This window comes from Mauremys reevesii, linkage group 3 (genome assembly GCF_016161935.1).
Source record: "Mauremys reevesii isolate NIE-2019 linkage group 3, ASM1616193v1, whole genome shotgun sequence".
Classification (NCBI taxonomy): Eukaryota; Metazoa; Chordata; order Testudines; family Geoemydidae; genus Mauremys; species Mauremys reevesii.
The window spans coordinates 14492609-14513102 of NC_052625.1; the positions used below are offsets into that span (position 1 = coordinate 14492609).

The 20494-nt window shown below is 49.3% G+C and overlaps 1 protein-coding gene across 3 annotated transcripts in view; it reads left to right on the forward strand.

The window, feature by feature from the left end:
* Window positions 1-19075: 19075 nt before the first annotated feature.
* Window positions 19076-20494, forward strand: part of B3GNT2 (UDP-GlcNAc:betaGal beta-1,3-N-acetylglucosaminyltransferase 2) — a 28280-nt gene continuing 26861 nt past the window's right edge. The window contains exon 1 of one of the 3 annotated variants that reach the window (XM_039528835.1): window positions 19076-19283. The gene's annotated coding sequence lies outside the window, so the exon portion shown is untranslated. Of the gene's footprint in view, window positions 19752-20347; window positions 20371-20494 lie in introns of those variants that run through there. The other 2 variants (XM_039528834.1, XM_039528836.1) reach the window with 2 other exon arrangements.

Sequence of the window (20494 nt, forward strand, 5' to 3'; positions counted from 1 at the left end):
TAAAAAAAAAAAATCAGTGAAATACTCCATAGCAAATTTAGGAGTTATTTCAATTTTACCCTGGTGTAAGAGGGAAGAGAACTTGGCCCACTTGTTTTAGCCAGTAGGGGCGGCTCTAGACATTTCACCGCCCCAAGCACGGCGTCATGCCGCGGGGGGCACTCTGCCGCTCGCCTGTCCCGCGGCTTCGGTGGAGCCGCAGGACCAGTGGACCCTCTGCAAACATGCTGCCGAAGGCACCCTGCCTGCCGCGCGACCGGCAGAGCGCCCCCCGCGGCATGCCGCCCCAAGCACGCGCTTGGCGTGCTAGGGCCTGGAGCCGCCCCTGTTAGCCAGTGATTCCTCAATAAAAGTATAGTTTACAAATAAGACACACAATTTAAGCTACAGTAATTTAGTTTTACCAGGAATAAAAACTCATCCAGCTCAAAGGTTTTGATATAAACTTCAAACTGGGAAAGATCCTTTCATTCCTGAGGTCATTAGGATTTGTCAATTAGGTATGTAAACAAAATATTTTAGTTGGCTCTTCACACAAAGATTTTTCCCTCCAAACCAATGTAATCAGAGCAAATACTGCAAAATTGTTTCCTAGTCTAGTTTGCTAATGCAACTTGTTCAACTCTGCTTTGTCCTGAAGCATCAGAGTGAAGGTCAGAGTCTCATAGACTAACCTAATCTCTGTGGTGCCTCCATTAAAGTCAAGGCAGTCAGTGAAGTCGGGCACTCAGGGTTACACCAGGGCCTGGAACAATTTTTATAGTGGGGGTGCTGATGGCTGAAACCATGTATTTGGGTTGTTATTACTACTTCAAGCCATCAATGAATGCTTGAAGTGGCACCTCCAGTTCTAGCATGTACGTCAGAGATGAAGTTTGCTCCTAATTTCTGAAGCATTGTGGATGGCATAGGTTATAGCAACCAAGGGACTGGAGGTAGAAAGAGACAGCTGAAGAGTGCAAGAGAAAGGGAGATACCTTTTCACATGTGATTTTGATACTGGCTGAACCCTTAGTTTATAGTAAGAGCACTCAACCCTGCTGTCCGACTCAGGCTGGACTTTACAAGAGGTGGGTGGACCTAGTTTGGGTTTTCATTGATTAGATGCTCTTAGGCTACCTAACTGTTCCCTGAACGGGGTGGACCTGGATGATGTGTTTCCTACACTGGATGGACCCTGACTAGACTTTCCTTGACCCAAAGACACTTCCCCACCTGCCCTCCCCAGGAGAAAGATACTGTAGCTAATGTTTTTTCAGAAAGGGTCCTATTTACACGCAAATATAACACCCAGCAGTGCTGGCAAGAGGACTGAATACAATCCACTTGAAAAGTAACTGTTTCACAAGTAGACATAGGACAATAATTCCTTTTTAAACAAAAAAATGCCTCTACATTATGAGGCCTGGTAAAGCTGTATTTCCTTCACTGTCAAGGCTCCTACTGAAGTCCTATTCAGTGGCATTATATCACTCTACCAGCATCTTACAGCAAGGCTCTAAACAGGGCGGATTAACATTTTGTGGTCCTGGCACCAAACACATTTGTGGGCCCCCACTGAGGCAATGGAGCATGGCGCGGGGAGGTTAGTCCCCAGACTGAGGGGCCAGCCAGGGGCATGGCATGGCAGGGGCGGCCCTGCTCCGCCCAGCCCACTGCGAGGGTGCTATTTACAAACCAGCAGTTACCCTGCGATTCCATCATGCCCCTTTCCCTCAGGGGTGGGGTGGGCCCATGCCACACCACAGGGCCCCCTGACTCCCTGTGACCAGAGCCCCCCTGGACCCACTATGCCCAGCACCCCCCAGACCTCCCCCAGAAACGCACAGCACCCTGCACAACATCAGCCCTGCCCAGCACTCCCCTGCCCACAGCCCTGCCACAACTGCCCAGCCCCCACACAGAACCCCCACTCCCTATTGCCCCAACACACATCTCTTCCCCACCCCCTCACAGCCCAGCACCCCCCCTCAGGCTCCCCAGAGGCCCACTCCCCCACGCCCTGCCTCCTGGCTGCACTCACCGGCTCTGCTGGGAGACGACTGTGTGTGCTGGGCTGAACCAGCAGCGCAGCCAGGGCTGGTCCCGGGGCTGGGAATTGTTCTGTCCCTTCAGGAGTGGTGCAATCAGCCAGCCCAAGGCCTGCCCCGGCCGGGCTCCCTCAAGACACACTTGCCTGAAGGGGCCCAGCCAAGCCCCCCACACACTGTCCGCCCCTCCAGGCTGAGACTGGCCAGGCTCCTGCACCAGTCCCAGGTGGCTCAGCTCCGGGGAGACAGGCGGGGCCCCACAGGCCTGGAGCCAGAGGTGCACTGGGGTCCTGCCAGGGGGCTGAGAGAAGCAGGGGGTGGGGCCATGGGGTGTAGAGGAGCCCTTGGCCAGCCGGCAGGAGCAAGTGGTGGGTGGGCGGAGGAGCGGGCTCTTGGGGCGCAGTGCAAGCGGAGCAGGCCGGGGCCCCTTCTGAGCATGGGGCCGGCTCCATGGAGCCACTGGCGCCATTGTAAACCTGGCACTAGCTCTAAAAGCTACATAGTAGGAAAATGTTAGGCAATAGAATTTGGTGCTGGCTATCTTAGAAGGAGGGAACAATAGTTCACTTTTTGAGGGGGGGAAGTGCTGGATCAAATTCAGGTTTGTTGGAGCACCAGCAAAAGCCTCCAACTCTCAAAAAAATAACTTAGATTTTTAAAATGTCCAATGTCAGGAATCTGTTAGATGCGACCATTGCCCTAGGACTCTCAAAATGCTCTTTTTTTTGTTACGGGACTCCAAGGAAAATTAGTCATTTGTGCAGAATTATACAGAGATTCAAAATGGCAGCACTCTGGAGATTCTTGGACTGAGAATAGACATTTCTGTAAACAACAAAAATGAGCAATTGAAGTGTGCAGAACAAGCTTTTAGTTATGTTTAGAAGCTTCCAAAAGGCCTGGCAAGTGCTTAAGAGTGCAGCCTTCTCCCCGGAGAAAGGGATGTCTTACTAAGCCTTTGAGATTCCTGTGTAGCTTCAGTAAAGCAAAACACCACCAACATTTTGGCTTGTGGGTCAGGCAGTTGAAGTTCTGAGCTGCAGCTGTCCCAGGCTGCCTCTCTCTGTCCCGCTGACATATTGCACTGCCTCAGGGTGCTGACTCTTTCTTTGCTTAGGAACATGCTGTAGAGTTGCTATACCAGAGCAGACTATTGGTCCAAATTCAGTGTCCTGCCTCCAGCTGTGGCCAATACCTGGTGCTGCAAAGGAAGGCAGTTGATAGAGCACCTGACTGATTTTTGCAGTGTTCTAACAAAGAGTTGGAAAATTCTTTCTCAACCCTTGCAGACAATCAGCCTACACTCTAGTCTAAAGCATAAAGCTTAATTGACTTCCCTTAGATCTTTTTGCTCTACTGTAGCAGGTGCAGGTGCAAATATAGTCACGTTCATGAAACTGCTTTGAATTCTGTCAAACTATTTGCCTTGATAATTTCCTGTTGTTTGAATTCCACAGAGAGATTAGTAGGTGTGCTTGTGTATATCCAGGCACATACACAAATGAAACACATGCATACAGAGGTCCCGCATTATCCCTCTAATGTTGTCCTTTGTATGAAATGAATAGCTGACCAAACACGCATTAAAAACCTACACACACAGTGACCCTCACTCTCATTCTCTTCCCCTCTGACTTTGTCCCATCCCTTCATTTACTTATTTCTTTTCCATCTTCCCTCTCCACTGACTCACTCTTTCTCCTTGTTCATTCTGTACCCCTTATTCCTTATCACCTCCTCTCACTCATGGGTCCTGAGAACCAGTGGCAGGAACATTTCTCCTGCTGCAGTATTGAATATTGAGGCAGAGGGGTATTAACAGATATGGAAAGCTGCAGCCAGCTTGGGATGGGAACCACACTTTGGTCCATCCTGGGCCCCTCTCCTGCTACCATTGGAATCAAAGCCAAAAGTCCCTCTGATCTGGTGGAAGATCAGTACCTTCGAGCATGGTTTGCAGACTGAAATTTTACAGTTGAGGTAGACGATCGTAAATTTGCCTTTCAGTTAAAGCAGGAAGAATAGTAGCCCTGTTGTACCAGGGTCCAAACCTCTCCCTGACATTTGTGCTTCTGTCTGTTAACCCTACCAGTCTTGGACATTAAACTATCAAACTATTACACAACTTGTCAAAAATTAGACTTTTATTTTTACCATAAGTAATAGAAATCAAAGAATATCAGAAAAATCTAATTTCTTTATGAAATAATCATTAAGTAAACCGTCACAGGAAAAAAACCCAGGGAATAGGCAAATAAAATAATATACTGAACACCATGTTTTAGTATTAACTTTATATCATGGGTGACTGAATAATGAATTTGACTGATTTTATGTGCTTAGAGCTTAATTTAAGAACTCTGGCATAATCAGAATAAGTAAATCATAGGTTTTCTTCAGTGTACTTTAGTGGAACAACACCTCTAAGGAATGGATATGCTCATGGTAAATAAATAAATCAAACTTTAGAAACTGACAAATTCTGCCAATGAGATTTAGCCTCATGAATTAATAAAATGCTGGTAAATCTACCAGATCACTGCATATTTGCATGTTTGTTGCCTGATTCTGCATATGCTTAACCCTATGGTCTACTTAAGTTAATGGAGCTATGCTAATTTACACCAGCTAAGGATATGAGCCAGCTCATTAAGTACATGCTTATGTTTTGCAGATTCAGGTTCAAATACTTTGTAATATCAAGGCTGTAGGTCAAATCTGAGACCTTACTGCAAAAGTAGGGAAAAATTAATATACATTATATATAGCATAACCTCGAACTCCTAGTAGTACAGTTATTCATATATTCCGAATGCCCGCCCTTGGATAGGTAACTCTGTTCCATATAGAATCTATCTATCTATCGTATAGACATATTCTACTGAACTCTGCAATGTAAAAGCAAATTCATGTTTCTTTTCCTGAATCTTAGTAGTCAAACTATAATCCAATTTTTTTTATGTTGTTAAAAGAATTTTCATTGAAATCACCTTATAGATGCACCAAGGAAAATGGTTCCATCCACTGCCTGAATAACCCAAAATTAAAATATCCTTAGGCTGCAAGAGACTAGGACAAGCTCTAATTGAAATTTATAAACTTACATAATATATTTATAAAAGGGAGTCTAATTGTCAAAGGCCCTGACAGAGCTGGGACATTGGAATGTTTGTTCTCCCTACAAAGAAAAATTAATGATGTAAGTTTAAATATTCCAATTACTTTTCCCATTCTAGTCTTTTGATGTGCCTAATGACTGTTTTATTTGAAGTTATTTATGAATTTCAGCTGAAGTGTTTCCAGCAAGGTTTCTGCAACTTTGTGTTTCTACACAGATTTTTCAGCTCAATACCTAATACCACTGTACTGTATTTCTGCACTTTATTGAAATTGTCCTTGCTTCCAATAGTATGTTAGAAGTGTGTATATTTTAATGGACAGAGGATTATTCTTTATATTCATAAAATTAAGGTTGTTGAAGCTAACTTCATTTTTCTTGCAATGTCTGAAGCATCTGCTTCTGTCCACGACATACCATGCTTCCACATGTCTAAATAGTTTCCCATTATGGGATAGTAATATACAGTCATGACGACAATACTGTAGTTGTATACGTGTGTGCCAGTGCAAGATATTTGGGCTGAGAGTTTGTAGCTACATCATGCAATAGTAGCTGCAAGTAAACTAAGGCCTAGAAACTAGAAAGTAATTAGAAATTTTTACTGGCAAATGTTTTGCTGGCATACAGCTAATGACATAGCTCCTTTGACACACTGTGTTCACATATAGCTGTCTTTGCTGTTGCAGTGTGTCCTCACAGCATCAGGTTGCACTGACAGAAGACAAATGGCGCTGTAGGTAGGCATCCCTGTGTCCTCTGCGCTACCATCTGGAGCATTGCCTTGTGGGAAATTTTTGCAGTGTATTGTGGGACTGCTGCTGTGTATTGCGGGTTGCCATCACTCCTCTTGGTGACTTGTGGGAGTTTAGGATCAAATTCCCACAAATCCTTCTGATCCATCACAAAATCTACTCTTTAGCATCATTTTCCCACCTCACCATCCAAAACCATGGACTGGAACTCTTGCATAGCCTGTATGAAGGGCAACCAGAATTGTCAGCCCTGCATTTGGGAAGTACAGAGGCTGTCAACAGCCCTGAAAGGGGTGTGGAGTAGGCAGAGCCTCTATGTGCATGAGATAGTATGCTGTATTCTTTTAAAGGGGTGGGGGGTGGAAGTGCTGTCTCTCCAGTGCAAATGGGGAGCTTTGGGAAGTATTCTCCCAGAAGCAGAATATCTCCTGTTGCTCCCTGTGGGTTGGGGCAGTCCCATATTGTCCCTTGTGGTAGGCTGTGGCTAAATACCACAATGTAACCCCATATCTTAAGGCGCTTAGATACCATGGTGATGAATTGGTATAAAAACCTAGCTAAAATTCTGAAAGAGAGACTATGAGAGCTGAGTAATCTGCATGAGATATTACAGTAATGAGAGCTATGAAAACCCCTAAAACAGACAGTGAGGGGCCTGAAATAGGGTCATTCAAATTCTATTAAAATCAGAAATATATGGCTCATAAGGGCTTATGATCATAATGATCATGGGACCATTAGTCATCAGGCTGGCCACTTCCAGCAACTCACATCTATAATCAGAGGCAGATTACGATTTATTGGGGCCCTGAGCACTAAGAACATTTGGGACCCCCCCACACCCCACTCCCCGCCACAAGGCCTTGGCCCCTGCTTCTCCCCTTCCCCCAGGTCCTGCCCCCTGGTCTGGCTGGAAGCCAGGCTATGATAAGAGCTGTGCAGGGAGCCCTGGACCCTCCACCTGCCTGGACAGCACTCCCTGGGTGGCAGGGACATGGGCCAGGGGCTGCTCTCAGGCCCCCCGCCCCGGTGCAGGTGAAGGGTTCAGGGCTCCCCTCAGCTGCCTGAGCTCCCTGGGCAGCTCTTACTACAGACTAGGGTGACCATATCCCATTTTGGCAGGGAAACTCCCCTTTTTAAGCCCTGCCCTGGACATCCTGACTTTTTTTTGGCAAAACTGGGCATTTGTCCCATTTGCTCTTGCCAAGTGATTATCGGTTTTGCCAAAAAGGGGCTCGGGGGGTGGGGTGGGGTGGGGGGAAGTGAGCAACCGTGCTGAGGCCAGCCCCGTGCAGTGGAGGAGGGGGACTCAGGCCGGCTCTGTGCGGGGGGAGGGGGGAGAGCAGGGCTCAGGTGAGCGGCTCCGTACAGGGCAGGGTGGAGAGTGGGGCTCGGGTGAGTGGCTCGGCCAGTTCTGTGCAGGGGGGTAGGGAGAATATGGTCACCACCACAGCCAGGCGCCAGCTTCCAGCCTAGCCAGGGGGTGGGGCTCAGGGGGAAGAGGAGGAGCAGGAGGCAGGGCCAAGCTCCGGTGATCCTGCTGGGGCCCCCAGATTGGCCATGGCCCCTGGGCATGGGCCGGTGGACCCATGCGGTAATCCATCACTCCCTATAATATAGTCAGTCCAAACATCTAATACTAATTCTGCTTTGCTCAGACAGCCAATCTTCACCTTTCACAAAGATCAGATATTTAATCCCTTTAAAAGCCCATTCTTTTGGCAACTGTGCTTACAAAATGATCTATGGGTTGGGAGAATGCTGTATATTGTGGCATTAAATTACACGGTATCAATACCCTGAGAAGTTAGCTATACTGTAACCACCCTGTTAATCGTACACTAAGTCTTTGCAGTGCAATTACAGGGGCTATACATTGAACATGCTAATTTGCATTATGATGGTGACTAAAAGGTGATATTTTTGATTAATATAGTTTAAAATGTTATATTATTGTCTCTCAATGTCCGAGAAAAAGAAAAGATCATTATGTATGTGTCATAGGCAAGAGTAGTAACCGAAGTGCTACGCAGTCTCCTTTAGAGACTGAGCATGGCCCAGCCATGGCCACAGAGGGTACGTCTACACAGCAGTTAAACACCCACAACTGACTTGGGCTTGGGCTGTAAAACTGGTGTGTAGATAGCTGGGCTTGGGCTGGAGCCCAGGCTCTGGAACCCTCCCCCGTTGCAGGGTCCCAGAGCTCAGGCTTCAGCCTGAGCCCAAATGTCTACACAGCAATTTTACAGCCTCGCAGCCTGAGTCAGCTGACATGGGCCAGCTGTAGCTGTTGAATAGCTGTGTAGACATACCCACACAGACTCTACAAGCCTGGAAAGTGAAATGCTGACTCCTTCCTTCTGATACGAAGTGGAGACTAGTTCTAGCTTAGCACTAAGTTTGGGAGGGCTCTGTTGTCAACATGTGCTTTTCACCATGCCCCCATAACGAGACCACCCTTCTCCCACAAAAAGGTAGTTTGAATTCTGACAGGATGGGACCCCTTATATCTTCCTTTGTATGGGACTCTGCAAACTCAGGGTGGGTCCTGAATTACGTGTCACTTGATACTCAAAAATTCAGATATATTTAGTGGTTTAGAGTATTGCCAACCTCAAATGTTCATAGATGAAAAATTATGAGATAGCTTTAAAAACTGTGAAATTAAAAAAAAAAAAAGCTGCATTCTTTTTATTTGCCTTCTGGGTTTTGGACCCTGATGGTGCACTTAAATCACATTTTCAAACTTTTCTCTCCAATTCTGAGGGCTAGAAACTTACTTTGTTTTAATAAAATGAAAAGTGAGATTCTCTTGTCTTTCAGAAACTGGGGCTTTAAGTAAAACATCAATTATTGTAAGACTCGTGATAGAATTGCGAAAGTTGGCAAGACTGGGTTTCTTTTAAATACTTCTGACCATTTAGGTTTTTATAATGTTGCTCAGCACAATGGGCAACCATGAGAATTAAACTCAGAAATACGTTTCTTCCAGTCCTGCTGACAGAAATAATCTTACTTGGCTTATTTAAAGCAAAAAAGACTCCAAGCAGAGTTGATAGATGCTTTTGGCAATAGGTTTCCATTAATAAACGTGTATGGCCATGTCATGGGATGACTGGGCATTTAAGAGGGATTGTGGTCTAGCTCTTATCTGTGCCATGTTTCTTCCTAGAGTGTGTGACTGTAGACTACAAGGCCTGCTGGGAAAGGGGAAAGAGGCTATAAAAGGCCTACCCCACTCCTGGAATGGGGTCTGGTGAAAAGGAGGACTTGGGTGTTGTGCCACTGGAAGACCTCCTGGAAAAAACAGCAGTTGTGACGTGTCTTCAGACATGGGTCTTGGGAGGGGTAAAGACTGCTGTGAACCCTTACAAATGAGGGGAAGGATTTGTGACCACTTGTAACACAGGCGTTGTCTAGAGTAGAATTAAAGGTGTAATAATGGCATGTGTTAGCTAACGTTTTTAAAAGGCTAGTCTCCCGCCTTTAACGTGTGCTAAACTGATTGAGTTAAAAGTCTAGGCTCCCCTTAGGCATTAATGTGACGAGGGGTGGCTCCAGGCATCAGCACGCCAAGCGCATGCTTGGGGGCAAGCCACTGGGGGCACTCTGCCGGTCGCCGCGAGGGCGGCTTGCCTGCGGAGGGTCCGCTGGTCCCACGGCTTCGGCGGACCCTCTGCAGGCAAGCCGCTGAAAGCAGCCTGCCTGCCGTGCTTGCGGCGGCAAAATGCCTAGAGCCGCCCCTGAATGTGACTAGTTAAGCATGTGTTAAAGGCATGTGCTTTGGCTACATTAGATTTTTAATATGTGTTTGTTAGCATATGTTAGCTAATGCACTAACATCACCCTTTAAATGATAGTCTAGACCAGCGGTTTTCAAACTTTAGCAACCCAAGGATCCGCATTTTTATTTAAAATTTTTGGGGACCTCCTAACCCCCCACTCAGACCGAGCCCCGCCACCTTCCACTGCCCCTTCTCCGAGGCCCTGCCCCCGCTCACTCCATCTCCCCTCCCTCCATCGCTCTCTCTCCCCCACCCTCACTCACTTTTACCAGGCTGGGGCAGGGAGGTGGGGTGCAGGAGAGGGTGAGGGGTGTATGCTCTGGGAGGGAGTTTGGGTGTCGGGTGCGGGCTCTGGGCTGGGACAGGGGGCTAGGGTGTGGGAGGGGGCTTGGGCCGGGGGTTGTGGTGCCAGAGGGGGAGAGGGGTGTGGGCTCCGGCCGGGTGATGCTTACTTCGGGCAGCTCCCAAAAGCAACCGGCACATCCTTCTGGCAGTGGCTCCTAAGCGGGGAGGTCAGGGGGTCTCTGTGTGCTGCTTCTGCCTGATGCCTGCAGGCACCGCCCCTGCAGCTCCCATTGGCTGCAGTTCCCGGCCAATGGGATCTGGGGAGTCGGTGCTCAGGACAGGGACAGCGCGCTGAGACCCTCTGCCCCCTCCAGGGGCCGCAGGTTGTGCCGGACGCTTCTGGGACTGGCACGGGGCCAGGGCAGGCAGGGAGCCTGCCTTAGCCCCTCTGCGCTGCCGAACTTTTAGCACCTAAAATTTCCCGGTTTGGCTTCACTAGCCACTGTGAGATAGAGGGAGGGTGAGGAGTTGATCAGCAGAGCCCACAGACCCCTTGGAGTACCCTTGGGGACCCTAGTTTTAAAAACGGTGGTCTAGACAAGGCTTATAGGAGAAATTTTCTCTGACCCTAGTGCAGGGGTGGGTAAACTACAGCCCATGGGCCGGATCTGGCCCATCAGGGCTTTGAATCCGGCCCGTGGGATTGCCACCCCCATGGTGCTGCGGCCCCTGCGCCGTTCCCGGAAGCGGCTGGCACCACGTCCCTGTGGCCCCTGGGGGAGCCGGGGCTGAGGGCTCCGCGCGCTGCCCTCGCCTGCAGGCACTGTTCCCCGCAGCTCCCATTGGCTGGGAACAGGAAACCACGGCCAATGGGAGCTTTGGGGGAGGTACCTATGCAGGCAAGGACAGCACACATAGTCCTCTGCCTGACCCTGGGTCCCCGACCCCCGCCTCCCCGGGGCCACAGGGACGTGGTGCCAGCCGCTTCCAGGAGCGGTGCGGGGCCAGGGCAGGCAGGCAGGGAGCTTGCCTCAAGGTAAGCAGCGCTGGGTTGGAGCCAGCACCCTGAACCCCTCCTGCACCGCGCACCACAACCCCCTGCCCTGAGCCCCCTGCTGCACTCTGCACCCCCTACACCCCAACCCCCTGCCCTGAGCGCCCTAACCCCCTACCTTGAGCACCCTGTCACACCCCTCCTGAACCCCAACCCCCTGCCCGGAGCCTCCTGCTGCACCCCAACCCCCTGCCCTGAGCCCCCTAACCCCCTACCTTAAGCACCCTGTCACTCCCCTCCTGAACCCCAACCCCCTGTCCTGAGCCCCCTGCTGCACCCAACCCCCTGCCCTGAGCCCCCTGCTGCACCCCTCCTGCACCCCACCCCTTGCCCTGAGCCTCTTCCTGCACACTGCACCCCCTCCCACACCCCGTACTCCCTCCTGCACTCCAACCCCTGCCCCAGCCCTACATTCATGGCCCTGCATGCAATTTCCCCACCCAGATGTGACCCTCGGGCCAAAAAGTTTGCCCACCCCTGCCCTAGTGAGAGGTTATGGAGGTCTAAGAGATGGCCTGTAGAGCTTCGAACAGATGCTTGTTTGGAATCAAGCACAAGGAGAAAGTTTAGTTGGGAGGAGGGTTTCCTGTGAAATGTTAAGATATCTTGTGTGTTAATTAAATTTTATTAAATCAAATTCCAGAAGGGGAGACATTGTTCTGAAACTCTACTCATTTGTGTGTAATTATACCAGACTGAGGAAGGAAACTGAGGCACTACTGGATGCTGGAAATAGAAGTAAACCTTTCCTGCACTCCCTGGCTCAGTAGCATGTTTATTGCTGTTAGCAACATGGATTCTTTGGAAAAGATTTATTTCTCCTCTATGACCAAAAGATGTCATCCCTCAACATTACAATGATTAATTCTACTGATTTTTTCTCTTGAGGGAAAAGATGTTATCTGAAAGTCTGAGACAGAAAAAAACAAAGTAACATCTGGGGTGGTTTTGTTATCGCTAAGGAGCAGATTTGGGGGTTGATCTAGTTGTTAAGCAGTATAAGGAGTGGGGTGAAAGACAAGTTGAAGGTCAGTGCCTTACTTCCAGGCTAGCAGGATTCAGGAGCACTTATGGAGGAATCACTGTTAGTATAAGGCAGGGGTAGGCAACTTATGGCACGCGTGCCGAAGGCAGCATGCAAGCTGATTTTCAGTGGCACTCACACTGCCCGGGTCCTGGCCACCGGTCCGGGGGGCTCTGCATTTTAATTTAATTTTAAATGAAGCTTCTTAAACATTTTAAAAACCTTGTTTACTTTACATACAACAATAGTTTAGTTATATATTATAGAAAGAGACCTTCTAAAAACGTTAAAATGTATTACTGGCACGCAAAACCTTAAATTAGAGTGAATAAATGAAGACTCGGCACACCGCTTCTGAAAGGTTGCCAACCCCTGGTATAAGGTTTTCATTGCTTTATAGAGAGACTCCAGACTACTGGGAACCAATGTTGGGTAGGAACAGTTTTATTTGGGTCTGTTTTTTTTCCTTCCCAATTTTTCTAACTTAACTCAAAAAGATAAAAATGAAACCTGCAGTACAGCAAACCCTCACACTTGGTTTCAGATCAGTTTGGAGCTTCCTTTTGAATGTAAAGGTCAATGACACTCATTTGGCCAGAGATATACCTCTGCAGAGCCTAATCTTTTTACTCCCATTTGGAACTATCATTAAGAAGTAGAAATCAGGAAAACTTTACTCAAATGTACACAATGACTAAAAAACATACAGAAATATTTCAATGGGGCTGCAATATGTAATATCCTGAGGACACGCCCTCTAGATTCCTGACCAGAATTTTGGAGCAACCAAAGAGAATGACCCCAGAGAATCCACTGCAAGTTTTAAGATGGAGAGCAATACCTACCAGAACAGGATTTGGGGAGTTGTAAGTGCATTGTGGATCCTCATGCAGTGTGTTCTTAATTAATCATACTTATAGTCATGTACTTCAATACTGATTCTTTTCTTAGTGCTTTGATTTAAGGAGCTGCTGGTAACCGAACATGCCACACAATAGAGGGTGTACACGTGTGTACTTGCTATTTTTGTGGATCACTGGAGCATGTATGTTTCTTGGAAAATGTGAATGCAGTTTAAAAATGATTGTGCCTAGTGACTTTGAGAAAGTTGCTTGCATTAAAAAAAAAGGGGGGGGGGCTTCTGCTGTCGGATGGATCAAGAATGCAACATTAAAATAAAATAAGATACCCCTCCCTCTGCAAACTCTGTGTTCCCTTCCCTCCCTATGTAAGCAAACCAGCTGCCACATTGACACTTCTTGAAAGCACTAAATATATCTGCAGCTGACCAATATGAAAAAAACTAATATATATGCGCGTGTGTATATATGCTGAAATTGGTCTTGCCATGTTATGCCTGTGAGAGCATTAGAATGAGGAGTGAGGCCTTAGCAGCCTTTGCTACCCATGGACATTTTTGTATTTTATTAAGGTCGGCAGCTTCAATCTGAAAGATTTCTCACTTTTTTATATGGCCCATTGATCAGTGTTTGTAGTCTCATCAGCATGGGAAATAAGATAAAAGTTACAGTACACCAGTGATTTGCTTATTCTTGTGCTTAACAATCTGTTCCACCTTGTATTTAGCTGTGACATCCTGAGTACCTTTCTCAGACCTGAAGAATTGCTCTGAGAAGCCCAAAAGCTTCTCTTCACCAACAGAAATTGGTCCAGTAAAAGATTTTACCATGGCAGCGGGTATAATAGACCAGGGGAGGCTGGCGCAGCCATCACCGACCCGCCACTGGATGCCTGGGCCGTGGTGGCCTGGCCTGCGCTCCCCTCCCTACTCTGCCCCTTCCCCAAAGCCCCCACTGCAGCCGCTGCCTGGTGAGTCCCTCCTTTCTTCTTCCACTCCACCCACCCTCTCCGGAGGTCCCCACCGCTCCCTGCATCCCTCCTCACCCCTCCCCCGCTCAGGTGGAGGGGGTCTCACAGGGGTGGGGGGGTGAGGAGGGATGCGGCGAGCAGCAGGTGGGGGAAACTCGGGAGGGGTAAGGAGAAGAGGAGGGGCGCAGCAAGTGTCAGGCAGGGGGACTTCAGGGGACAAGGGGTGGAGGAGAACAGGGATGCGGCAGGCAGAGGGGTCTCACGAGGTGGGGCGTGAGGAGGGACATGGCAAGCGGCAAGTGGGGGGGCCTCAGGTGGAGGGGGGAGGAGAGGAGGGACACGGTGGGCAGGGTGGTCTTGTGGGGAGGGAGTGGAGGAGAGGGGGGATGCGGTGAGTGGTGGGTCTCATGAGGGAGGGGGATGAGGAAGGACATGACTAGTGGCTGGGGGGTCTCGTGGGGGTTGAGGAGGGACATGGTGAGCAGAGGGGTCTCGCAGGAGAGGGGGTGGAGGAGAGGAGGGATGCAGTGAGCGGCAGGGTCTCAAGGGAGAGGGGTGAGGAGGGACGCAGCGAGTGGTGGGCAAGGGGTATCACAGGGAGGGGTAGAGGAGAGAAGGGACGCAGTGGAGTTTTGCGGGAGGAGATGAGGAGGGATGCGATGAGCGGTGGGGTCACAGGGGAGGGGTTGGAGGAGAGGAGGGACGTGGCAGGTCGATGGGGGCCTCGCGGATGGGGAGGAGAAGAGGAGGGACACAGAGGTGGGGAGGCCGAGAGGTGGCAGGCCCTGGGGCCAAGCAGGGGCAGATTGTGGGTGAGGCTGCGGGCAGAATAGGCAGGCAGGACAGGGGAAGTTTCACCCACCGCCCATGGCTTTTACCTCATCCACCTTGTCTCTCTCAATACACTAGTGAGTCATACAGGATTTTCATTGGCTTATGATGGCAAGTCTCCAAAATCTGGAACTCTCAAATATTGCCCAACTGAATGTGTCAATGGTAACTTACTCTGGCCCCACTCCTACTCCCATTGAAATCAATAGCAAAAGTCCCATGGATTTCAGTGGTGCACGATCAGTACATGGGAGCTTGAAGACCATACCTAATTTGCATGAAATGGAGCCAATTGCAGCCTCCCGCATCCTTATATGGAGGAGTGGCCTATGGAGATGACAAAAATCCTCTCACTTTCAATACAGAAGTTAGAGTAATGGAAATAACTGGAATATATCCAATAAGGAGTGAGATGACAGGAGCTAATATAAATGTTAATGGGGAGGTACGTACACAGGGAAACAATCGAAGCCGTCTTTGTCTTTAGGGAGATGCAGCCCAGGAAGACAACAGGGATTACTTCCTTTAAAAAAAAAAGTTTGGGTGAATATTTGATTATTATTGTTATATCTAAGTTTCATATAATATAGGCAATAATATTTTCCCATCCAAAACATCGCAAAATTTCCAGTGTGTAGCATTTCAGCATGACTACATAAGAACTTAAGAATGGTCACACTGGGTCAGACCAAAGGTCCATCTAGCCCAGTATCCTGTCTTCTGACAATGGCCAATGCCAAGTGCTTCAGAGGAAATTAACAGAATAGGTAATTATCAAGTGATCCACCTCCTATCACCCATTCCCAGCTTCTGGCAAACAGAGGCTCAGGACATCATCCCTTCCCATGCTGGCTAGTAGCCATTGATGGACCTATCCTCCATGAATTTATCTAGTTCTTTTTTTAACCTTGTTATAGTCTTGGCCTTCACAACATCCTCTGGCAAAGAGTTCCACAAATTGTATGAAGAAATACTTCCTTTTGTTTGTTTTAAACCTGTGGCCCATTAATTTCATTGGGTGACCCCTAGTTCTTGTGTTATGAGCAGGAATAAATAATACTTCCTTATTTACTTTCTCCACACCAGTCATGAATTTCTATCATATCATATCCAGGAGTGAAAGTAAGGGGGTACAGGTGGTACAGCATACTGGTAAAAGGTAGCCGCCAGTACCAGCGCTTTAAGCGGCAGCGCTTTAAGAACTCTGCTTAAAGTGCTGCCCCTTTTGCACCCCCGATCAGCAGCCCTGCTGGGTCCCTACTAGCAGGGCCCCCAATGGGGGGGCACAAAAGGGGCAGCGATGACCTGGCAGGGCCACCGATGTGGGGCGCAAAAGAGGCAGCGATGTTAAAGCGCTGCCCCTTTTGCCCCCACTGACGGTGGGTGGGGGCAAAAGAAGTAGCTGCCCTGGGGCTGCGATTTAAAAGGGCCTGGGGCTCCGGGCCCTTTAAATTGTCGCTGGAGCCCCAGGCAGCGCAGGCCAGGAAGTGCAGATGGATTGGCTGGGGGACACTGACCCCTAGTCCCGCCCCTTCCCCGAGGCCCCGCCGCTTCCAGGAGGGCCAGAGTGGCCCCGTACCAGTATGAGCTGCATTTTACTTTCACCCCTGATCATATCCCCCATTAGGGAGTCTCTATCATATCATATCCCCCCTTAGGGGTCTCCTTTCCAAGCTGAAAAATCACAGTTTTATTAATCTCTCATCATTTGGAAGCTGTTCCGTACCCCTAATCGTTTTTGTTACCCTTTTCTAAACCTTTTCCAATTCCAATACATCTTTTTTGAGATGGGGCAACCACATCTGCACGCAGTATTCAAGATTTGGGCATACCATGGATTTATATAGAGGCAATATGATATATATGCTTTTCCTAATGATTCCCAACATTGTTAGCTTTTTTGACTGCCACTGCACATTGAGTGGATGTTTTCAGAGAACTATCCACGATGACTCCAAGATCTCTTTCTGGAGTGGTAACAGCTAATTTAGACCCCATCATTGTATATGTATAGTTGGGATTATGTTTTCCAATGTGCGTTACTTTTCATTTATCAACATTGAAGTTCTTCTGCCATTTTGGTGCCCAGACATCCCCCCGTTTTGTGAGATCCCTTTGCAACTCTTCACAGTCTGCTTTGGACTTAACTATCTTGGGTAGTTTTGTATCATCTGCAATTTTTGCCACCTCGCTGTTTACCCCCTTTTCCAGGTCCTTTATGAATATGTTGAACAGAACTGGTCCCAGTACAGACCCTTGGGGACACCATTATTTACCTCTCTCCATTCTCAAAACTGACCATTTATTCCTACTCTTTTTCCTATCTCCTATCACTTATCGACTGATCCATGAGACTAAGTTTCTGACAATTATTTACAATATTAATGATAAGCAAAGCAACAGGAATGTAAGTAAACAAGACAGTTTTCCATGAGTTTTAACAACAAAAAAGTTGTCTGTGTATATATTATTTATAGGCGGCACTGGTAGTTCCACCTATTATTAAGGGTGCCTGATGCTTCCCATTATAAAACCCTTTTTTCAGTTGTTTAAAATTTTAACTGTTCAGGCTGAAATTTTTATAGCTTCTCTATAAAACACAGGCCATAGAATTTCCTCAAAATAATTCCTTTTGAACTAGACTGAGCTGATCTTAAAAAAAAATAAAATCTTGATTTAAAAATTGCCAATGATGGAGAATCTACCACATCCCTTAATAAATGTTTTCAGTTGTTAATTGCCCTCACCGATAAAAATGTATGCCTTTTTTCTAGTCTGAATCTGTGTAGCTTCAACTTCCAGCCATTGGATCGTGTATACCTTTGTCTTCTAGACCATGATCAAATATATGTTCTCCGTATAGGTACTTATAGACTGTGATCACGTCACCCCTTAACATTTTCTGTTAGACTAAATAGATAGACTCCAGGAGCTCAATCACTATAAGGCATATTTTCTAATCCTTTTGTCATTCTCATGGCTCTTTACTGAACCCTCTCCATTTATCAACATCCTTCTTGAATTGTGGACACCAGCACTGGATGCAGTATTCCAGCAGATGTTGCATCAGTACCAAATACAGTGGTAAAATTTACCCCACTTGACCTTTCCCTGTTTATGCATCCAATGATCGTACGAGCCCTTTTGGTCAAAGCATTAACTGGGAACTCATGTTCAGCCGATTTTCCACTATGACTGCTACATCTTTTTCAGTCACAGCTTCCCAGAATATACATTCACATTTAGCTGTATTAAAACATATTATTTGCTTGTGTCTAGTTTACCAAGCAGTTCAGATCACTCCGTATCAGTTATCTGCCCATAGGGTGTCTGTTGGCTGCATAACAGAAGAAATGGATCTGAAAGAAATTTATTTTATGTCCAAGAAACTAATAAATGTTCACCTACTTCATGGGATTCTGAGGAATGAGGGATGTCTAGAGATCAAGAATTATCTTCACTTCTGTCTGCCTGAGCAGTACCCATCTCTCTGTCTTCCTCCCTCCCCCTATTGTATTCCTGTAGCTACCACAGGGAAGGTCATGAGATTCTGGAGGCAGGTCTGAGAAGTGCAACAGGAGCCTGAGGCTAGGCAGGTACAGCCAGGGGCCTGAGACTGGTCTGAGGAGGAGCTGATGCGTGGTGTGTGGATCCCATTGCGGGTATTGCAGTCAGGCACACAGGGATGCTGGGTAGATGCTGTGATGTGGTGACAGGAGTGCGTGAGGATGGGGAGGTTACTGCTGTGATGCTGGGCCCCACATGGGGAGATGTTATTGGGCTGTGGAACAGGGTCAGAGCGATCATTAAGGCCCCGTGTGTGGCAATCCCTTCGTGCTGTGCCATCAGCCATAGGGACGGGTTCTTTGTATTGCCAATCCCGGGTGATCAAAACTCAGGAGTCAGAGCCCCAAAATCATGAGAGTCAGTTAAAACCCAGGAGCTTATTTGTACCTAACACATGTTGGATTATTTTTATCTGGTCCCTGAGCCTTTAGGGGGCACTCGGTGGGTGTGTTCGAGCTTTGCTCTGCAACGGGGCGGGCTAGCAACATGGGGGGGGGGAGGGGAGATTCGCTTCATCCCAGCAGCTGGGCTTTAAGAAAGACGAGAACGAGCACGAGACTTGCAGTCGAATGGCCAGAGTCCGCAGCAGCAGCAACACGGGGCGCGAGAGCGGTGCGGGGCCCTGCGTGTGGCGAAGCCGCCGCACTGTGACGGAGACACGGTGTGATAGAGCGAACTTTCCTCCCCCTCCCCCAAGTTCCCTTCATTTCCCCCCCCCCCTTCCCCGCCTTCAGGAGCCTCCGCAACCCCCTCCCCGTCGATGGACTCTTTTCATTGGCTAGGCAGGCTGAAAGGCGGGGCTTAGAGGGCCGCGGCGCCGACGCCTCCCCCCGCCGCCCCCCCAGCCCATGGCCAGCTTGCCGGGGCCGGAGCGCTGCCTCCCCAGTCGTTCGCTCTCGCGCCGCCTGCCTCAGTGGCGGGCTGGAGGAGGGGGCCGCGCGCGCGAGGCGGAGCAGCGCGAGGGGCGCACACGAGCGGCTGTCAGCAGAGCGCGAGGGCAACAAGTGGGTAATTTTCCCGCCAGCATGTCCCGGCGGCGGCTCCTGCCGTCCTCGAGGCGGGTGCCGCCGACGCCCCCCGCTCTTTGAGATCTCGCCCCGGCCGGTGAGGAGAAGCGGCCGCCGGTGGAGGTGGCCGAGCCACCAGGGACGCTCCTGCGAGGGGCGGAGACGCCTCCGCCCAGCCCAGCCGCCCGTCCCTTTTCCTGGCCGGGACTGGGACCATCCCCCCGGGCCCCGCCAGCTCCCCTGAGGAGACTGCTCCGCTCTGCTCCCCCCGGTGGTGAGGCGGGGAGATCCGGCCCGCACGCGCCGCGGGGAGCATCGCTGGCCGGCCGGAGCCCCCGCCCTGCCGTAGGGGCTGAGCGCGGCGGCAGGATGGAGCCCGGCTGCTGAGGCCGTGGTGAGAAGCATGGTGGAGCCGGAAAGCGCCACAGGAACAGCCGACGCGGAGCCCAGCTGTTGTCTGGCAAGGTGCGTACGAGGCTGTTTACACTGCAGATCCCGACTCCGGCGCGCCCAGGAGGAAGAGGGGCGGGGGTGAGGGAAATGGGGTCTGACAGGCCCCTGGGTCCGTAGCGATTCGCCGCCCCGCTCCCCCCGAGCCGCCCGCGGGCAGTTTCAGGCCGAAACGAGGTGCTTTGGGGAGGGGGAGCGGCTGATACGCAGCTGGCAAGGTGGGGTCCGGGGCTGGCAGGCCGGTGTGAGACCAGAAGTGAAACCACCGCATCGGCTGCGGCAGAAATGCTGTAACAAACTCACCTCCTCGCTGTGGAAAGTTACCTGAAAGCGGCCGACAGGGGTGACATCTGCACCAGCCAATCTAAGTTTTCGTGTTTTACATATTGGGGCGGGGGGATTCTCGGGCAGCCTGAACACTTCTGGGGAAAGCGCAGTGACAGTGATGGGTGTTGTGCAAGGACCTACACGGCCAGATAGAAACTGCGAGGGCGGGGGGACCCCCCCTCCCACGCTGGATTTCGTTCGTTGTGACATTGGGGCGTTTCTCCCTGCCATAGAAGTCAGCAAGTTGCAGGATGTTAGTTCTCCTCGGTTTTTGTTACCCAAATTAGGTCCTTAAAACAGATTTCTGGTGAGTTGAAGCCTTTAGGCATATAAAATATGCTTCTGTGTATATTGAAAGGAAGAAAAAATGCTACGCTTGGCAGAATTTGTCCTGAATGTATACGTCCCTTAATGAAATCACACTATTTAGT